Source organism: Perognathus longimembris, chromosome 9 (assembly GCF_023159225.1).
Source record: "Perognathus longimembris pacificus isolate PPM17 chromosome 9, ASM2315922v1, whole genome shotgun sequence".
NCBI lineage: Eukaryota > Metazoa > Chordata > Mammalia > Rodentia > Heteromyidae > Perognathus > Perognathus longimembris.
The window spans coordinates 33,688,127-33,709,529 of NC_063169.1; the positions used below are offsets into that span (position 1 = coordinate 33,688,127).

The following is a 21,403-nucleotide window of genomic DNA, read 5'->3' on the forward strand; positions in this document are numbered from 1 at the left end:
ATAAATTGCTTACTGACTGCAACAAAGAATTTATGTATTCAGTGAAAGAAAAGTTGCTAGAGCTAAAAAATCAAACATAGGCAATATAATTGTCTCCACTTAAATAAGTTAAAAAGGGTTGAGAATGTTCAATCCCCAACACCACAAAAGACAAACAAAAACAGGTAAATCAAATGTAATATTCCTTACTAAATATTTCTAAACTACCACTGAAAAACGTGATCAAAATTCAACCCCATTAAAATTCATGTCAGTAATAGTACATGCAAAAGTAAGAAACTCCAAATATAATTTCAAGGTATAGGGAAATAAAAGCCAAACCTAATACAGAGTTATATTTTTTAAAAAAAAGAGTATGCTGCAAATCTGTCATCTCTCTGTTTTTATTCTCTTGCTGAACTCTGGGCTAAGACACTGTTCCTGAGCTTTTTACTTAAGGCTATCACTCTACCACTTGAGCCACAGCACATCTTCTGGCTTTTTCTTAGTAGTTTATTAGAGATGAGAGTCTCAAAGCCTTTCCTGCCCCAGCTGGCGCGCGTGCGTGCGTGTGTGTGTGTGTGTGTGTGTGTGTGTGTGTGTGGTCACGGGGCTTGAACTCTGGGCCTGGGCACTTTCCTTAAACTCTTCAGCTCAAGGCTAGTGCTCTAGCACTTGAGCCACAGCCCCACTTTGGGTTTTCTGGTGGTTAAGTGGAGATAAGAGTCTCACAGATTTTAGGATTTTCCTGCCCAAGCTGGTTTTGAACACTGGTTTTGAACCATGATCCTCAAATTTCAGCCTCTTGAATAACTTGGATTACAGGTATCATCTGCCAATGTTGAGCTTATCTGTCATCACTTAATTCCTCCCCATCTGCAGATATTTATAAACAAATGGTGATGACAGGATTAGGAGTAAGGAGAGGGAAAGTCAACTTTGTAAATACTTTGGAAGGAAAAGTTATTGGGCTTATTCATTAAATCAGTGAACATGTTTTTAATATTTCCTAGATACAAAGTATCATACTAAGCATTAAAAGAAAAGACAAATCATGGTAAACCAAAGCTCCTAATCTCTAGATACTCACTATTTGAAATTTTGTAGTAGAAGCTAGTTACACAAAGGCCTGAGGTATGCAATTACACTGAATCGGAGTACATTTTCATTTGCTGATTTAAGAAAAACACATTGAGGGCTGGGGATATGGCCTAGTGGCAAGAGTGCTTGCCTCGTATACATGAGGCCCTGGGTTCGATTCCTCAGCACCACATATACAGAAAATGGCCAGAAGTGGCGCTGTGGCTCAAGTGGCAGAGTGCTAGCCTTGAGCAAAAAAGAAGCCAGGTACACTGCTCAGGCCCTGAGTTCACGGCCTAGGACTGGCAAAAAAAAAAAAAAACACATTGAAAACAATAAATAGAAAAAACCATAGTTTAAAGAAAGAAAACTAGAGATTTTATAATTCTATCTATCTAATCTCTTTTTGCCAGTAACAGGCTTTGAATTCAGAATGGGTCACTAGTGTCTGGCTGATACTTCATTATTTCTTCATTGAAGGTGTAAGGTCCTCTTCCGGAGGGCTAAGAGCAGATACCCTCACCTGATTGGCTCCACCTGGTTACCTAGGTAACCTGCATACCTGGAGGCAGTTCCCTCCCCCTTCCCTGAGGTCACATCCTGGCCACACCTCCCCATCCCTGCCCTACATAAGGCATCCCCGGGATGACTCCGCTCTCTTGCCAGCCAGCTTCATGCACCTTGAACTTGGGAGCAGGTCAGCCGAATAAACTTTTCTCTCCTGCCTGAATTCTTCATGGCTTTCTCCTTTACTGCCTACCTACTTTAAAAACCTATCAGAAGGTAAGACCATTAGCCAGATCCTGAAAATTGAGCAGAACCCACAGTTGCTAAGTAGAGGAAAGATTAGGGCATTGCAAAAGTAAAAAAGTCAAAGTCAGGTGTGACATAAGCCAGCGGCTACACAAACCAGTAACTAGTGTTGTAGGGAGTACAGGTGACTCCATCTTGACTAAGGAAACATGGTAGGAAATGGGGGAGTAGAGCTGACTCCACCTTGATTATTAGGTCAAACTGACCCCAAAATTCTGCTTCTGTGTTTGTTGCTTGCTCTACCCCCGGCATCAACCCCCTACATCTGTGCTATGCTTTTACCTTTATAAACCCCAATTTGAGGACTGCTCGTACAGTCCTGGCTGGTCAGCTTGCTTTTCACTGTTGCAGTTTCAGCTCCTGAGTCTGTACTGCATCCCTGGCTGTTCAGTTTGCTTTATGCTTCCCCAATAAACCCGTCTCTTTGCTTGAGACTGCCTCTGAGTGGTGGACTCTTGGAGGGATGGGGAATCCCCTCTCTCGAACTCCATAACACTAGGATTATAGCTAGCTATTTAGGAGGCTGAGATCTGATAAGATCAAGGTTCAAAATCAGCCCTATTAGAAAAGTCTGTGATACTTCATCTCCAAAAGTAACCAGCAAAAAGCCAGGCCGTAGGTAGAGCTGAAGGAGTTGAGCATAAACTGAGCAAGAAAAGTCAATTACAAGGCCCTGAGTCCAGACCTCAGTACTCCTCTCTCCACCACAAAATCTATGAAAAAAATATGCTTAAAATACAATTAAGAAGTCTGACTTGACAGGAAGGCGAAGGCTCACAATGGGGGTGGGTAAATGTTGTAGAGCTGACTCCATCTTGATTAGGGAAACATGGTAGGAAATGTTGGGGGGAAATAGAGCTGACTCCATCTTGATTATTAAGTCAAAATGACCCCAAAATTCTGCTTCTGTAAATGGCTTGTGGCTTGTTCTACCCGCTGTGTCTACTTCCTACATCTGTGCCATGCTTGCTTTGTTGCGTGCTCTACCCCCTGCATCAACCTCCTACATCTGTGCTACGCTTTTACCTTTATAAACCCCAATTTGAGGACTGCTCAAGGTCATAGTGTCAGCACCCAAGTCTGCACTGTGTTCCTGGCCTGTCAGTTCGGTTTTTTGCTCCCGCAATAAATCCATCTTTTTGCTTGAGACTTTCTCTGGGTGGTTGACTCTAGAAAGGAATGGGGAATCTCTTCCCTTGAACCCTGTAACATTTACCCTGTAAAACTGGTTCCCTGACCGTGAAGAGTCCTTAACCACCTTTTTTTTTTTGGGGGGGGGGGGGGGTGAGATGCCTGGGGAAAAGAAGAGAAACCTCCTGAAGTGTAGGTGTGGGTGTCTTAAGCTTGGTCAACCAATTTATTTGTTTCTGTTCCTGTATCGGATCGGGAAAGTGCACTGTTTGTGGGCCTGAGACAGAGAGAAGCTGGACGCAGGAGCTCTCTTCAGGCCAGAGTGATCAAGGGATGCCTTGATCCCCTTCTGAAGGTCCTCATAGTGGAGGACATGTATTTGTTGACCTTGTTCCTCGTTCTGTGTATGGTTGTGTCTGTGTCTGTGTCTGTTCTCAATTCTGCTTTTGTTTGCTATTGGACCTATTTTGTTGGACGGCATGGGACAAGCGGCATCCACTGAGGAACTTCCCCTAGACCTGATCTTAGAATACTTTAAAGATTTAAAAAAGAAAATGAGCTACGTTATGTGGTGATTGTGTCTTCCCAGGAAAACTGACTACTTTCTGCCAGGTTGCATGGCTCACCCTCAGTACTGGTGAAGTGCCAGACACGTGAACCCTATTTTAGAATTAAACCCTGAGCCAATCAGATTTGTACCTGTGTCCTAATCTTGCTTGCACACCTGATTGTTGTAACCTTGTTCTTTGCCTTCATAAGCCCTGTGTAATCACAGCTCGGGGCTTCCTCCTAACCTCCGCTGTGTCGGTGGGTAGGACGAGGCCCGAGTTGCAGCTCGCTTAAATAAAGCCTTGCCTTGCTTTTGCATTTCAGAAATGTCTGAGTCTTGGTGGTCTTTTTGGTGGTGGTCTTGCGACTTGGCACAACATTTGGGGGTTCGTCCGGGATGGCCCCAGAGACCCCCGAGACCCCAGACTCCAAAGGTAAGAAAATAGGGCAGTTCATTCTGTGTGTCTGTGTCTGTGTGATTTGTAGTTTTGTTTTCTGTTTAGGCCAGCCGCTTGAATCTGAACCTGTAGGTAGTGAAGGACAAGCCGGAGTGGACATGCTCGTATGGGCAGTCCTGAGGGACTTGGGGGACACCTCAAGCCCTCCACAGGGGGCTCAGGCTTCCCACTACCACCCTGAACCTGAAGGACTGGACCGAGAGGCCCTTCTAATGGGTGTCCGTCTAGTCCACTCTATATTTGGGGTTGTCTGGTCCACTCCTACACAGGAACGGGAGAGAGAGAGCCTCAAGACTGTGTGGTCTGCCCCTCACAGGGGCAGGAAAGACACAGTGAGACTGTGTGGTCTGCCCCCTCACAGGGGCAGGAGAGACACAGTGAAATTGTGTGGTCTGCCTCCTCACAGGGGCAGGAGAGACACAGTCAAACCTGTAAGCCACAGCTCCCTAAGTCTGTCTGTAAGTGTTGTCTGGTCTTTGTGCCTGTGATTATTTTTGTGTGTTTCTTTCTTGCACTGTGCCTGACTGACAAGCTGATGATGGGGAACGTTCCTTCCACTCCCCTGGACTTGACTTTAGCTCACTGGAAAGATGTACAGGTGACAGCCCACAATCAGTCAATCAGTGAGAATGTCTGCAAAAAAAGAACTCTAGGGGGACCCCCACCCAGCCTTCTTAAGCAGAAAATTGTTTGGTGTGCTAAAATGTTTTACGAAGACTAAAAATGTTTTACTAAAACTATCAAGCCCTGGAAAATGAGGCTGGAGAATGCTAAAATCATTTGTTAAAGGTTTTTGTCTTAAAATGTACGGCCGATGCTTATTCAGTGCGCTTTAAGATCTTTTGAAAATGTATGTGTGTGTGCATGTGTGAGTGTGAACATGTTCAAGACTGCAGTATGATGCAAAACTAAGTTTAAATTCAAAGGTCTTCATGCCATGCAGTAACTGGGACTGAAGAAAAAAAAAAAAAAAGAGGCTCTTTTGAAACAAGCAGCCCGTAAGCAAAGGGCGGCACCTGGTTTCAGATTGCCTGTGAGCTTCAGTTTTTCCGATGCAGACAAAAGCTAAAGTGTTGTGTTAGTGTTAAAAAGGCTTTGGAAATCAAGAATACATTTCTAGATAAGAAGTTTGGAAGTAAAATTGTCCTAAATAATTATTGCAAAGTGAGAAAGGGAGAATTATGGCTACCAAAATGTTTAATTGCCATTCCAGCTTCTTTGTAGGTTTTTTGTAACAGTTTCCAGCAGGCCCACAGAGAAGCGCAGGTGATTCCTACAAGTTTGTCAAGATCTAATACTGACCCTTAATAAGTTCCAGGTAAGAGAGCATGCTTAAAAACTACTTCTGTGTGGATCACCTTGTTGCTTATAATTGGAGTAAAGTGGCCCCTTATAAGACTCATTGATCTGAATCTGCGGTTCGAAGCCAGCCCGGGCAAAGAAAGGTCCCTGTGAAAGACTTGTCTCTAATCAGCCAGCAGAGTGCTGGGAACGGAGTGGTGTGGAGCTCAAAAGTGGTAGGGTGCTAGTCTTGAGCTGGAGAGCTGAGGGACAGCACTCAGGCCCTGAGTCCAAGTCGAAAGTCACTCCTCCTGGGACAAAAGTGATGGAGCATCCAGAGGCAGAAAGCCACTGCTTGGATGGCAGAGATGGTGTCAGATCCTAGAGTCACTACTGTTGGCCTTTCAAAAGTTAAAAGCCGGGAAGTCCTAGAAGAATAGTTCATAAGCATGCCTTTCCAATGCCCATGTCTGTCTACTGGGCAGGAATTTGCCAGTCATCTGTGATAGTGGTTAGTAAGGGTAAGTTTGTCAAATGAGAGGATAGATTAAAATCTCACCCCCCCGGATTTACTCAAAGCCCTGACTGGCAGTGAGAATTTTAAGCTCATACATCTGTTTAGTAAAGAAAGCTTGTAGACCTGAGATTGTGTCCTTATTGAGATCTGTTAAAGGCCTACAAAGGTATATTGTTAAAAATTGCAAGACCTGTCAGCTTGCCAATGCCCCCAATCAACAGATTACTAAAGGAGCTCGCCTCTGTGGGAATAGGCCAGGCGTGTATTGGGAAGTAGATTTCACAGAAATTACAAATATTTGCTAGTTTTTGTAGATACCTTTTCAGGATGGGTTGAAGTCTATCCAACAAAGCATGAGACTGCGAATGTAGTGGCTAAGAAGATCCTGAAAGAAATCCTACCCAGGAGACTGAACTCCTTAGAACCACGGTGGAAGGGACCCTAGACGGCATAGCCACTTGGGTTCATTGCTTCCATGCCAGGCCAGCTGACCCCTTTGCCCTGGATGACAACTACCGTGATGGAACATGGGAGGTCTCCAAGCACCCAACTCAGCCGCTTTGCCTTCGCCTCAAGAAAAGAAAGTTAGACTGAATATTGTTATAATTTTCTTTTTGCCTTCTTTTCTTACTACCCTGGCTAGTGTTAATGTTATTTTGGCAGCTCACTCCAAAGTGAGGTGACCCCCTTATTTTAGGTAGTTTTGGGCTTGCTCAGGAATACGGGTATAGCCACCTGACCCTTAGAGCACAGTTGAAAAGTTTATGTATTATTTTGTTGCTTACATTTGGATACTAAACACTATACAGCTAATGGTAAGTCTGTATAGCTGAAAGTTAATTTTCAGTTTGCAGTAATCCTGCAGTCCCTTGGTAAAGTAGACTAAGGTTATAGGTTCCTGGCTAGGTAAGGTCTACGCCCCTGAGTCAGCCTGAAGAAGTTACAGAAGATGGATGATCTTCACCCATCAGCCCCCCTTTAAAATCAAGGGACCAGAGTTGTTTTTGGGAAGATGAGGCAGGATAAACTAGAGACATGCAAAACAGAGGTACAGAGACTATTCTTGTAAGAAATGGTGACAGGCCCTTTGGTTACTACATTGGGCCCTACTGGCCCATGCCTTACCTCTATATCATCCCCTAGACATGCAAGCCATTGAAATGGACAGAATGGAGCCATGATTGGCTCCCAAGGTACCAAAAAGAAAAAGGAGGAAATGAAGTGCCAGACACGTGAACCCCATTTTAGAATTAAACCCTGAGCCAATCAGATTTGTACCTGTGTCCTAATCTTGCTTGCACACCTGATTGTTGTAACCTTGTTCTTTGCCTTTATAAGCCCTGTGTAATCACAGCTCGGGGCTTCCTCCTAACCTCCGCTGTGTCGGTGGGTAGGACGAGGCCCGAGTTGCAGCTCGCTTAAATAAAGCCTTGCCTTGCTTTTGCATTTCAGAAATGTCTGAGTCTTGGTGGTCTTTTTGGTGGTGGTCTTGCGACTTGGCACAACACTGGGTGGCCCTCGGTCCCAAAAAAACTTTTGGTCTTGAAATCATGGCCACTGCTTCCTAAACAGCTAAAAGCCATTCTGCCTCCCCTGCCTCCCTTCTCAGAACCTCCTTGTTAGAAACTCTTTTTCTGACTCACTGACCCACCTGGACCAATGTCCACCAACTCTTAGACATTCTCTTCACCACTGAAGAGAAAGGTTGAATTCTCCAGGAAGCCAAGAAGCTGGTCCGGGGACACAACAGCAGGCTATCAGAAGACCCCCTTGTGACAGAGGAAGCCCTCCCCTCACAGAATCTGGACTGGAACCTGAATTCGCCGGTAGGGAGAGGCTCCAGACTCTTCTGGGGGGGTCTCCAGGCATCTGGGAAACAGAGAAGGGGCTTTGAGCCCCGTGAAAGGAGGCCAGAGAAGGAACGTGGAAGTTAGAGAAGGATCAGTGTGCCTATTGTAAGGAGAGAAGGCACTGGAAAGAGAAATGTCCAAAGAAAAGGGAAGCCAAAGTACTGGCCTTAAAAAAGTCTTTTTGGAATTACTTAGAAATCTTCCGGAACTAAGTCTCTGTCTCTGTCCTGTTTTGTGTTATATGTTTTTCTGAATTCTGTGTTTGTCTTAGTCTTGCTGTGTTCTCTTGCTGTGTTCAATCTTAGGTCTCTATATGGGAAATCAGAGTCTGCTTTGTGTCTCCTTCTGCAATGAGGTAGTTGGGAGTGTGCAGGCAGCTGAGGACATAGTACTAACAACTAGCTAAAGCTAGCAAATTGAAATTGTTAAGTGCTCCTGGCTAAAATTGGCTTAAGATGGTCAGGCCACCGGGTAGGCAGGCCACCTGGTAGGCTAAGAGGTCAGCCTTCTTCCAACTGAAGGTACTTAAAGGGTCAATTGATATGTAAAATGTCCTGGTAAATTGGGCTGAGACTAGAATGAAGACTGCCTGTGTGCAGTTAGTCCACGGAATCCCCATCCAGCTAGCTTCAGCAGAAAAGTATTTGATGCTAAAATGCCTTGCTAATACTAGCAAGGCCTGGAAAATGAGGCTGGAAAATGCTAGTTATTAGTTAAAAAGCTTTATCTTCGATCTTGATCACCTGCAAGTGTAAGATTGGCAAATATATCTCTTGCCACTGAAAATGTATGGCCTAATGTTCATTTTTGTGCTCTTTAAGATCTTATTGCATGAGTGTGTGTGTGTGTGTGAGTGAACATGTTCAAGATTAAAAACTGTCAGCATGATGTAAAAATGGGTGAGTTACAAAAAGTCATCAAGTTTGGGCCTTACCAAAAGTCTAAAAGGATCTTGCATTGTTTTATTTGGGGGGGGGGGCAGTCCTGGGGCTTGGACTCAGGGCCTGAGCACTGTCCCTGGCTTCTTTTTGCTCAAGGCTAGCACTCTACCGCTTGAGCCACAGCGCCACTTCTGGCCATTTTCTGTATATGTGGTGCTGGGGAATCGAACCCAGGGCCTCATGTATATGAGGCACGCACTCTTGCCACTAGGCCATATCCCCAGCCCTCTTGCGTTGTTTTAAAGAGAAACAACAGTTAAAAAGATTTCTCTAATTTGTGGTTGGAAAATTTGGTATCTTAATGCATAGATTCTTTGCACTGTCATCAAACTATCTGGTTTAGCAAAAGGCATTGGAAACTTGAAATGTATTTCCACTGTTAAAGTTTAGGACTAAAATGTTAGAAATTCGGATATTAATGTTTGATTACCTGTTAAAGAACTGCTTGGGTTTCTCAGGCTCAGAGAGAAATAGAAAAGGGCAGTGAGCCAGTGAGCTTATCCTCAGGAGTAAGGGGTGATCTGACAAAGGTGTAGCTTAGCCAGTCCAGGCATGTTGGCACAGACCCTAGTGGGGAATCCACGCATGGTGGGACAGGCCCTGGGGGAGTACACGCATGGTGGGACAGGCCATAGGGGAGTCCATGCATGGTGGGAGAGGGTAAGCTGGCACCTATGCAGTTCATCAAACTCTAAGGAGTGGGATGGTATAGGTCCATTCTGTAGGACAGGCCAATGGAGGCCTTTCTTCGTCCTCTCCTTGTTTTCAGATGAACACTGGAAACCTGATGGTAAAGATTGGCACTTCTAAAACTTCCCCTTAGGATGGATTAAAATTGAGAAATCATAAAAGAGTGTTAAGAAAGAAAGGTTTATTTGTATGACATAACTTCTGTGCTATCTTGCAATTTGGATGTATTGAAAAAGCAAAAATGCCAAAGTCCAGATTCTTGTGCTTGTAATTCTGGTGCTTGTAATTCTTGCATTAAGGAAAACCTCAATTGAGTTCAGATGTTCTAGGCAGTAACTCGGACTGAAGAAAAAAAAATGGCTATTTTTAAACAGGCAGCCCTGAGGGTCTAGGCTTCAGAGATCTTCAAATGCAGGTGAAAGCCAAAGTGTAAGTGTTAAAGCAGAGGTTAGTAAAAGGCTTTAGAAATCAAGAATGCATTTCTACATATGAAATTTGGAGGTGAAATTGTCCTAAATGTTTGTTTCAAATTAGATAAAGGAAAAAAATAGGGTTACCAAGATGATTGTTTTAATTGCTTCTCCAGTTTGCCTTGCAGGTTTTCTGTAAAAATTGCAGACAGGCCACATAGAAGGACAGACATTTCCTGCAAGGAAAGACAAAACAATACAACTAAAAAAAAAAAAAAAAAAACTAGTTCTGTGTGGACCACCTTGTTGCTTTTAACTGGAGTAAACGGCCTTTTGTAAGACTCATGGATCTGAAATCTGCGGTTCAAAACCAGCCGGGACAGAGAAAGGTCCCTGTGAGAGTCTTCATCTCTAATCAGCCAGCAGAGTGCTGGGAACAGAGTTGTGAGTTGTGTTGAGGCTCAAAGTGGCAGAGTGCTAGCCTTGAGCTGGAGGGCTGAGGGAAAGCACTCAGGCCCTGAGTTCAAGTCCAGTGACCATAAAAGTGGAAAAGTCACTCCTGGAACAAAAGTGATGGAGCATCCAGAGGCAATAAGCCACTGCTGGGATGGCAGAGATGGTGTCAGATCGTAGTCATATGTGTTTGGCCCTTTAAAAGTTAATCAGAGCCGGAAGGTCCTAGAAGAATAGTTTGTAAGCATGCCTTTCTTTTTTTTTTTTTTTTTTTGGCCGGTCCTGGGGCTTGGACTCAGGGCCTGAGCACTGTCCCTGGCTTCTTTTTGCTCAAGGCTAGCACTCTACCACTTGAGCCACAGCGCCACTTCTGGCCGTTTTCTGTATATGTGGTGCTGGGGAATCGAACCCAGGGCCTCATGTATACGAGGCAAGGTCTCTTGCCACTAGGCCATATCCCCAGCCCCATAAGCATGCCTTTCTAATGCCCATATCTACCTACTTTGTAACTGGGCAGGAACTTGTCAGTCATCTGTGACAGTGGTTAGTAAAGCAAAGTTTGTCAAATGGGGGTATAGTTTAAAATCCCACCCCCTGCATCTGCTCAAAGCCCTAATTGAGTGAATATTGACTGGCATATCTGTTCAGGAAAGGAAGCTGTGGACCTGAGATTGTCTTTATTGAGATCGGTCTAAAGCCTGCAAAGGTAATTTATGCATTGTTAGGCATACAGAGATCAGTTTCCCCGGCCTGTCAGGAAAATGCTTCTGCAAACCAGAGTGCTAAAAGACTACAATGTTATAGCCCAAGAAGAGGTCTGTGCAGTTGTTAACTGATGTATGTAATTTCCAGTCTGGAGTAAAGCTCCTAATGGACATCTGATACTGGAAACCCCTTGGCAAAGTAGGCTAAGTAAGGTTATAGGTTCCTGGCTAGGTAGGGTCAGTGTCCCTGAGTCAGCCTGAAGAAGTTATAGAAAATGGAGGATCTTCACCAATTAGCTTGCCCCCCCACTTTTTTTTTTTTTTTTTTTGGCCAGTGTTCGGCCTTGGACTCAGGGCCTGAGCACTGTCCCTGGCTTCTTTTTGCTCAAGGCTAGCCCTCTACCATTTGAGCCGCAGCGCTACTTCTGGCTGTTTTCTATATATGTTTGCTGGGGAATCGAACCCAGGACTTCATGTATACAAGGCAAGCACTCTTGCCACTAGGCCATATTCCCAGCCCCAATTAGCTCCCCTTTAAGATCAACGTACCAGAGTCATTTTGGGGAAGATGAGGCAGGATAACTTAGAGGCGTGGGAAATAGTGGTAACAAGGGTACAAGAGTGGAGACCTGCACTTGTGAGAGATGTTTCTCTAACCAGTCTATGCAGAAAGTTGCAGGCAACCCAGTAGAAGGTGTGGCATTCTATTGGAGCCACTGGGAGCCACTGCCCCTGCCCATTCCATATGGGTTGAGATCAAGGACGGCCTGACAGTCAACTGGAAGAATCTACATCTTCACCCTGAGCACCTCTATGGTGGTAAAGCAGATGGGACTTTATCACATGCAACTGATTCCTCCTGGAAGGCTGCTTTGGATCTGCTGAAACTAAGATTTGGGGGGAGCATTCTTTCTGAGTTGACTGGAGTTGACTAGGTCTATTAAGAAAATTGGATAAAGCACGCATGGCAGGGAATGCTTGGGGTAGGTAGTGTGTCCAAGTGTATTAGGGCGTGTGCAGATGTATTAGGGTGTGACCTCAGAAGGGAGGGAGGTAACTGCCTCTAGGTGTGCCAGTTACCTAGGTAACTGGATGGATCCCTCCTGGGGGTGGACCTCACAGATATCACTGAACAACCTCAGGCACTTAAGAAGCACCGGAAATAAGTCAAGGGTTTGACTAGGCTGAAAGAAAATTAGGGATGTTGTAGAGCTGACTCCATCTTGATTTTTAGGTCAACATGACCCCAAAATTCTGCTTCTATAAATGGCTTGCTTGTTATTTGCTCTACCCCGCGCTAACATTCTACATCTGTGCCACACTTGCTTTGTTGCATCCTCTACACCCCCGCCCCCGTCAACCTCCTACATCTGTGAACTTATTGCATGCTCTACCCCCTGCTTCAAGCCCCTACATCTGTGCTATGCTTTTACCTTTATAATCCCCAATTGGAGGACTGACTGCTCAGTGTTAGCATTTCCCTAGCCTCAGGTCCTCAGCTCCTCCCACTAGCCCTTCAGATCCACCCATAACTAATGAGCCACTCTACTCACTACCTATCAACTTCCCCTTTACCCCCAGAGAGAGAAAGCTGCCAGCTGGATAAGGTGCAGACGCTATGTAGCTCCCTCTAACTGCCCCACTAACAAACCTTATGAACCTTCTTCTGTCTGTGATTATCTCTGCATGGTCCTCTGGGATGGCCGGGACCTATCCTTTCACTCGGGGTCACAGTGTCAGCACCCGAGTCTGCACTGTGTCCCTGGACAGCCTGCTTTTCACTGTCACAGTTTCAGCTCAGAGTCTGTGCTGCATCCCTGGCTGGTCAGTTCACTTTTTGCTTTCCCAATAAATCCATCTTTTTGCTTGAGACTGTCTCTGAGTGGTGGATTCTTGGAGGGACGGGGAATCCCCTCCCTTGGACCCATAACATTTCTTACCCCATAACAATACATTCTTTAAATGCTGGGAAATAATTGACCCTATATTACAGTCAGTGAGATTACTCAAATGAGGAGTAGTACATAAACTGGTAGCAGAACTGAGTATTAGTTGATAATAGACCTGGGCGTTTGAAGCTGAGAATAGAGTAAAAATTTTACAAAACATTGTGACTGCTTCCAGTCAAAAGATTAATAGAGGGCTGGGAATATGGCCTAGTGGCAAGAGTGCTTGCCTCCTACACATGAAGCTCTCGGTTCGATTCCCCAGCACCACATATATGGAAAACGGCCAGAAGGGGCACTGTGGCTCAGGTGGCAGAGTGCTAGCCTTGAGTGGGAAGAAGCCAGGGAAGGTGCTCAGGCCCTGAGACCAAGGCCCAGGACTGGCAAAAAAAAAAGATTAATAGAGTGAAAGTCTTCATCAAGATCTTGAATTTGTATAACTTAAGGAATGATGATGCCTTCTATGGAAATAGTTTTGAGAGTTACAGAAGATGACACCGAACAGGAATAGGAGCTCTGCATTTGAAAGTTATTGTCACTAAACTATGATAACTAAAAACACAAAGGACTAGCCTGTCATAACAAGACAAGTAAAATAGCATCAGACAAAATTGAATTTCCAATAAAGTTTGACAACTGCTTACCAAAGATTCATTAATTATAAAATGCTGTATTGCAGCCAGTGACTCATGCCTATAATCCTAGCTATTAAGGAGGCTGAGATCTGAGAATCACAATTCAGAGCCAGCTAGATTAGATAAATCTACAAGATTCTTATCTCCAAATAACTATCAAAAGGCCAGAAGTATAGGTGTGGCTCCAGTGGTAGGGTACCAGTTGTAAGCAAAAAGAAAAGCAAGACCTGGAGGACTTAAGTTAAAGCCCTAGTTCTAGCACGAAACCAAACCAAACAAATAACAAAAACCCAAAACACTACTTAAAATTTTCAGGAGAAAAATGAAGTCCTTAACTTCAAGAAACTTAAATCTACAGTAGATCTAAGCTTTTTAAAATAGAAGGCATTATAAAAAGTACTAAGATAAAAAAAAAAGAATTGTTGAGAGTCTGATGCTTTTCAGTGAATATCAGGATAGTCTTCAGGATTATGATTCTGGATAGTTTTTATAAAGACGACTATACTGCATCAAAACCAAAACCTACTCACATGCTATTGACAAGAGATTATCTAAATGTAAGGACCATAAACGCAAAAGGAAAAAAAATGTTAACAGATATTACTAGGAAAACTGCTGAAATAAAGCTGAGTCAATTAGCAAACTATCACACAAATGCTTTTCGAGACTAAAGCACAAGGACCACAGATGGTCACACGTAATAACACAGGTCCAATTTACCAGGAAGAGGCAAAAGTCTAAACCTGCTGAGGTGCCAGACTTTGAAGTCAGGCCCCACCACGTGAACCCCATTTTAGAATCGAACCCCGAGCCAATCAGATTTGTACCTGTGTTCTAATCTTGCTTGCACAGCTGATGGTTGTAACCTTGTTCTTTGCCTTTATAAGCCCTGTGTAATCACAGCTCGGGGCTCCCTCCTAACCTCCGCTGTGTCGGTGGGTAGGACGAGGCCCGAGTTGGCAGCTCGTTAAATAAACCCTTGCCTTGCTTTTGCATTTCGGAGTGTCTGAATCTCGGTGGTCTTCTTGGGGGTGGTCTTGCAACTTGGCACAACATTTGGGGTTTCGTCCGGGATAGCCCCAGAGACCCCGAGATCCCAGACTCCGAAGGTAAGAAAACAGCCCTGTTCATTTGTCTTGTCCTGTAATGTGCCTGTTTGTTTGTCTTGCTTTTGCTTATTTCTTGAAGGGGTTGTCGAAGCAGATGTACTTACTTGACAATCCTGGTGAGACCGGGGGATGTCCCAGACTCCTCACCCTTAAAGGGGGATCTCTGGAGCCCCGCTTTCAACTTGAATTCACTCTTTCTGCATCCTTGCAGGGGGATGTGTGGGCCAACTTGGGAAATCTCCAGTTTTTCTTGTTCTTGATCTTGCCTATGTTTTTTTCCTTCTGTATTAATTGTTTTGGTTTCTTTTCTTTTGTAGCCTTTTGGACTAAACATCTGATCAGAGCTATGGGTAACGTTCTATCTTGGGGTCCTCCATCTAGCCCCCTAGATTTGACTCTAGTTCACTGGAAGGAGATCAAGGAGATAGCTCAGAACCGAGGTGTGGCCCTTAAGGAGGAAAAGTGGATTACCCTGTGCAAGTCAGAATGGCCCACCCTTGAGAGAGTTAATTGGCCACCTGAGGGAAGCTTTGACATCATTAAGATCAGTACCTTACAAAGCCTAATCGAAGCCCCTCGTTCAGGCTATATAGACCAGATTCCTTATATAGACACCTGGAAAGAACTAGTTGACAGGGACACTCCAGCTTGGGTTCGGCCTTTCTTACCAACTCCCTCCTCCACTCCTTCCCCTACCCCAATATTCACTCAAAAAACACGGGGTGCCAAGAGAGAACCTAAGAGGGGAGAAAAGAAATTATATCCACCTGTCCTCCAGGGAGGAAGCACAGAGGAGGAAATGCTTCCCCCTCCATACGCCCCACCCCAGTTAACTCTCCAAGAGGAGGACTCTGAGGAAGATGTTTCAGCTGTGCCCTCCGCCCCGGAGGGCCCCGCTCAATCAACTCACCGGCGCCAAAGAATTACATCTCTTCACAAATCTACTGCCCTTCCCCTACGCCCTATAAGTCCTGTGGATGCGGACAGTCGACAACAATTCCAATACTGGCCATTTGCTACTAGTGATCTTTACAATTGGCGTGCCCAAAATGCCCCCTTTTCTGAGAAACCTCGGGACTTAATTCGCTTGTTTGAAACTATACTTTTCACTCACCAGCCCACTTGGGATGATTGTAGCCAGCTTTTACAGGTACTTTTCACCAATGAGGAGAGAGGTCGTATTCAAGAAGCGGCCCGGAGACTTATCCCTGGCCCCAACGGAGCACCCATCACGGATCCTGCCTTGATTGATACCTATTTTCCCCAGACCCGACCAGTATGGGACTACAATACGGCTGAAGGTAGGGAGCGACTCCTTGTCTATCGCCAGGCTCTGCTGGCAGGTCTCAAGGCGGCGGCTCGCCAACCTACAAATATGGCCAAAGTTTATGATATCAGACAGGGAGAAAGTGAAAGTCCGGCAGCATACCTTGAGCGTCTTATGGAAGCCTTTAGTCAATACACCCCATATGATCTTGAGACCCAGGAATCTGCTCAGATGATTATGTTTGCGTACGTAAATCAAGCCGCACCGGATATAAAGCGGAAATTGCAGGCTCTAGACAGGCTTGGGGAAAAATCTATTAGGGATCTAGTAGCAGTGGCGGAAAAGGTTTATAATAAGAGAGAAACAGGAGAACGAAGACAGGAAAGGAGTCTGGCTAGGATTTTGGAACAACAACAGAAGGAACTCAGGGAAATCCTGACCTCTATGCAGGCAGGAAACTTTAGACAGTCCTCCTCTCCAAGTAAGGAGCAAAAGCCCAAACCCCAACCAAGGATGGGGAAGAATCAATGTGCTTATTGCAAGAAGGAGGGGCATTGGATCAGAAACTGCCCAGAGCTAGCCCAGAAAAAGGAGGAAAAACATAAAGTAGGATCAAGAGTGTTGTCAACCTTAGAGATGGCTGAGGACAGTGACTGAGGGAGTCGGGGTTCAGATCCCCTCCCTGAGCCCAGGATAACATTAAAAGTGGAGGGGAATCCAGTCATGTTCATGGTAGATACGGGAGCAGAAAATTCAGTATTACTAGCCCCGAGAGGGCCGATGTCCACTAAAACAACATGGGTCCAAGGTGCAACGGGCACTAAACCCTATAAATGGACTACTCAAAGAACAGTGGACTTGGGAGCGGGCCAGGTAACCCACTCGTTTTTAGTCATCCCTGACTGCCCCTATCCATTGCTGGGACGTGATCTCTTAACGAAAATGAAAGCTCAGATACAGTTCACAGACAGTGGGATTTCTGTGACGAACTCAAGAGAAAAGCCTGTTAGTATACTAATAACTAGCAAGTTAGAAGAAGAGTATAGGCTATACCAGCATCTCAAGCCCGAGTCTCCAGAAAATGAGTGGCTACGGGCGTTTCCCCAAGCATGGGCAGAAACTGGGGGAATGGGACTGGCAAAACATCGTCCTCCAATTTTTGTGGAACTTAAAGCCGGAGCTGACCCAGTATTTGCAGCTCGTGCACAAGAAAATGTGGCCCCAACTCAAGGCATTATATGATTCTGCTTCTGTCCCTATCCCCCATTTATTCAGGCCAGGAGATTGGGTGTTCGTCCGGAGGCATAACCCCAAATCCTTAGAACCACGATGGAAGGGACCCTACATGGTGCTACTGACTACTCCCACGGCCCTTAAGGTAGATGGCGTCGCCACTTGGGTTCATTGCTTCCACGCCAGGCCAGCTGACCCCTTTGCCCTGGATGACAACTACCGTGATGGAACATAGGAGGTCTCCAAGCACCTAGCTGGGCCGCTTCGCCTTCGCCTCAAGAAAAGAAAGTTAGACTGAATATTGTTATAATTTTCTTTTTGCCTTCTTTCCTTACTACCCTGGCTGGTGTTAATGTTATTTTGGCAGCTCCAAAGTGAGGTGAATCCTGCAGTCCCTTGGTAAAGTAGACTAGGGTTATAGGTTCCTGGCTGGGTGAGGTCAACGCCCCTGAGTCAGCCTGAAGAAGTTACAGAAGATGGATGATCTTCACCCATCAAGCCCCCCTTTTAAAACCGAGGGACCAGAGTTATTTTCGGATACTACTTTTGGCCCTACTGGCCCATGCCTTACCTCTATATCATCCCCTAGACATGCAAGTCATTGAAATAGACAGAATGGAGCCATGATTGGCTCCCAAGGTACCAAAAAGAAAAAGGGGGAAATGAGGTGCCAGACTTTGAAGTCAGGCCCCACCATGTGAACCCCATTTTAGAATCGAACCCTGAGCCAATCAGATTTGTACCTGTGTTCTAATCTTGCTTGCACAGCTGATTGTTGTAACCTTGTTTTTTGCCTTTATAAGCCCTGTGTAATCACAGCTCGGGGCTTCCTCCTAACCTCTGCTGTGCTGTGTCGGTGGGTAGGACGAGGCCCGAGTTGGCAGCTCGTTAAATAAAGCCTTGCCTTGCTTTTGCATTTCGGAGTGTCTGAATCTCGGTGGTCTTCTTGGGGGTGGTCTTGAAACTTGGCACAACACTGCTAAATATACTTAAAATACATAAATAAAGCAGAAGTTGATACAATTTCAGGGATGAAAAGACCAATAGTAACAGAGGTTTCTCAATTGATATAGCAAACACAGTAGTAAAAATGTAGGTAATCTGAAGGATAGAATTACCAAGACCAAGACTCTACATTGTTTTATTACCTTTCTCTCTTACCCTTTTTTTTTTTTTTTTGGCCAGTCCTGGGCCTTGGACTCAGGGCCTAAGCACTATCCCTGGCTTCTTCCCGCTCCAGGCTAGCACTCTGCCACTTGAGCCACAGCGCCGCTTCTGGCCGTTTTTTTCTGTATATGTGGTGCTGGGGAATTGAACCTAGGGCCTCCTGTATCCGAGGCAGGCACTCTTGCCACTAGGCTATATCCCCAGCCCCTCTTACCCATTTTTTTAAAAATAGTTGTATAATATACAGGTGGAAGGGGGACTGGAGGAAGAGAGGCAGATTTATTTTGATATTCAACCCACCCAACTTCTTTTTTTTTTTTTGCCAAGTCCTGGGGCTTGAACTGAGGGCCTGGGCACTGTCCCTAAACTTTTGCTCAAGGCAAGCACTCCATCCCTTGGGCCACAGCCCCACTTCTGACTTTTTCTGTTTATGTGGTACTGAGCTATCAAACCCAAGGCTTCATGCATGCTAGGCAAGCACTCTACCAACTATATTCCCAGCCTCATTCCCCCACCCAATTTCTAATGATAGGATTGAGATTCATTTCTACTATGTTAAATAGCTACATAAGGTCTGATATTTGCATAGTTCAATATTACAATGAAAGAATGGAATTCTAAAAAACATACATAGCCAGGTATGGTACTGATATGTAATCCAAGCACTCAGGAGGCAGAGGCAGGAAGAGCTAGAGTTTGATCTACCATGGGATACATATTAAGACCCATTCTCAAGGGGGAAAAAAAGAGGTGAAAACAAAAACCTAGATAGCACAGGGTTCTGGAATTTAAGGAAAATAAATTTCAAAAGTAGCTGCCAGGCAAAATAAAACACCAGGAAGCAGGTACTCAAAAGGGGGGATAATGAGGGCTGCAAATGTGGCTTAGTGGTAGAGTGTTTGCCTAGCATGCATAAAGCCTTGGGTTCAGTTCCTCAGTACCACATAAACAGAAGAAGCCAGAAGTGGCCCTGTGGCTCAAGTGGTAGAATACTAGCCTTGAGCAAAAAGGTTAGGGACAGTGCCCAAGCACTAGCAAAAAAAAAAAGGGGGGCGGGGAGGAGTGGGGGACCTTCTAAGTAGTTGGGATTCAATGTGTGAGTCCATAGCCCCAGCCTATTTCATCTTTTTACTTTTTATTTAGGGAGGGAAAGTACTGGGGTTTGAACTCAGGGCCTCATATTTGCTAGGCAAGTGCTCTCTATCTTGAGCCACACCTCTATCCCTTTGTACCTTAATTTGTTCCTAGGTTAGGTCTTATGTTTTGCCCAGCTGCTCTTGGACTGCAATACTCCTCCTACTTCTGCCTCCTAAGTAGCGAAGATCATAGATGTATGCCACCTTACTTGGCAGAAAAACCATTTTTAGATATGTATCTATTATCTTAGATTGTCTGTCCCCTTCAGAACAAGTAAATAAATGTTAAGGCAACAAGACATTTATGTTTAAAAATAACCATAATTCCAACAAAATAAATTATATAGTCACCATTAAAATGTTTAACTGTTCAAAGAATTTTCACACTAATCATTACATTTCTCTTAATGGACATAATCAAGATCCTACAGAGCAATGGGGCAAGTTTTAGAGCAACTCTATCCCATCCTCAAGATTCTATACTGAAATTTATTTATAGATGTTATGTTTAATTTTCAAAGGCTAACTTTAGTCGTGATTAATCTCAATGAAAGTGTATGCATTAAAAAAAAGCAAATTGGGGCTGGGGATATAGCCTAGTGGCAAGAGTGCCTGCCTCGGATACACGAGGCCCTAGGTTCGATTCCCCAGCACCACATATACAGAAAACGGCCAGAAGTGGCGCTGTGGCTCAAGTGGCAGAGTGCTAGCCTTGAGCAGGAAGAAGCCAGGGACAGTGCTCAGGCCCTGAGTCCAAGGCCCAGGACTGGCCAAAAAAAAAAAATAAATAAATAAAAATAAAAAAAAATAAATAAAAAAAAGCAAATTATAGTGCATGCACACACACTCATACTCCCATACAAATCTAAAAGGATGATGAAAGGGTACCAAAATTGTTCTGACCTAGTTACATCCCAATTAACACAGATTATGCTTTTCTAAAACTCCTCTTTTTACTGTGAACACACAAAATGCCAGCTGTGAAAGAAAGCGATACTGCTGGGTTTGCACACTTTAGTTACCATAGAAACAAGAAATGGCAGGAGTTAGACGCCTAACAGTTATCAGGAATAAAATCAGATAGACAAATCACCTAACAGTTATCAGGAATAAAATCAGACAAATCATTGCCACTAAGTTCATTTTAGTTAAAATAGCATTTTAAAGCCGAAAGTCAGAGGGAAAGTATGATAAATAATACAATTACTCAAAAGCTATTCTTGAACTATCTATATTTTATAGAATCTTGTTAAATCTTATATTTATATTATTATACATTTATATTCATGTTTTTAATCCAGACCTGCTTTTTCTTTTTACAGGAACAATTTTTTACAGGGTGAAATTTATTTTCATTAATCATCACATCACAAATAGATGCACAATTAAAGATGCACAATTATTTGCTTTGTACTCTCAACTCCAGGACATTTGGGGCAAAACTACAGAGCTTATGACTCTTATCAGTACTAATAACAAAAAAAAAAAAAACAGAAAAATATAACATAATTGACCAGAACAAAAAAAGTATCAATTAGATTAGTTTCTGAAACACTGTGCAGGACAGATATTAATGGCTATACCTGTACTTTTATTGACTAGGATGGGGCAAGATTCCCTTCATTTGATATAGAAGTATATTCCCAGGAGAAGTTTATGTTCAGTTTATGTTCCTTTGCACACACTGTTCATTGTTCATTCTGCACAAGTAAGATTCTGTACTGTAGCAAATAGGACAAATAACTACCTAAGAGTAAGACCTATGCTTTCTTCTCTTTAGCAAGGATAGTGGTCATTTGCTAATATTATTAGTCTAATATATCTGTTCACCCTTAAAACAACCTCATTAATTGGATAACAGAGAACTGTAAAACAGAGAATCTGATCTTTGTGCTTGCAACTTCCTAAAGGTCATATATATTGTCATTGTATCTATTAAAACCTTGCCACATATTAAATATTTAATAGATATTTGATGAATGAGGGAATAAAATGAGGGCTGGGAATATGGCCTAGTGGCAAGAGTGCTTGCCTCCTACACATGAAGCTCTCGG

General features: G+C 44.1%; 1 protein-coding gene across 5 annotated transcripts in view; it reads right to left on the reverse strand.

The window, feature by feature from the left end:
- Positions 1-21,403, reverse strand: part of Cdk19 (cyclin dependent kinase 19) — a 149,591-nt gene that overhangs the window by 39,404 nt on the left and 88,784 nt on the right. The gene's annotated exons all lie outside the window — the stretch shown is intronic.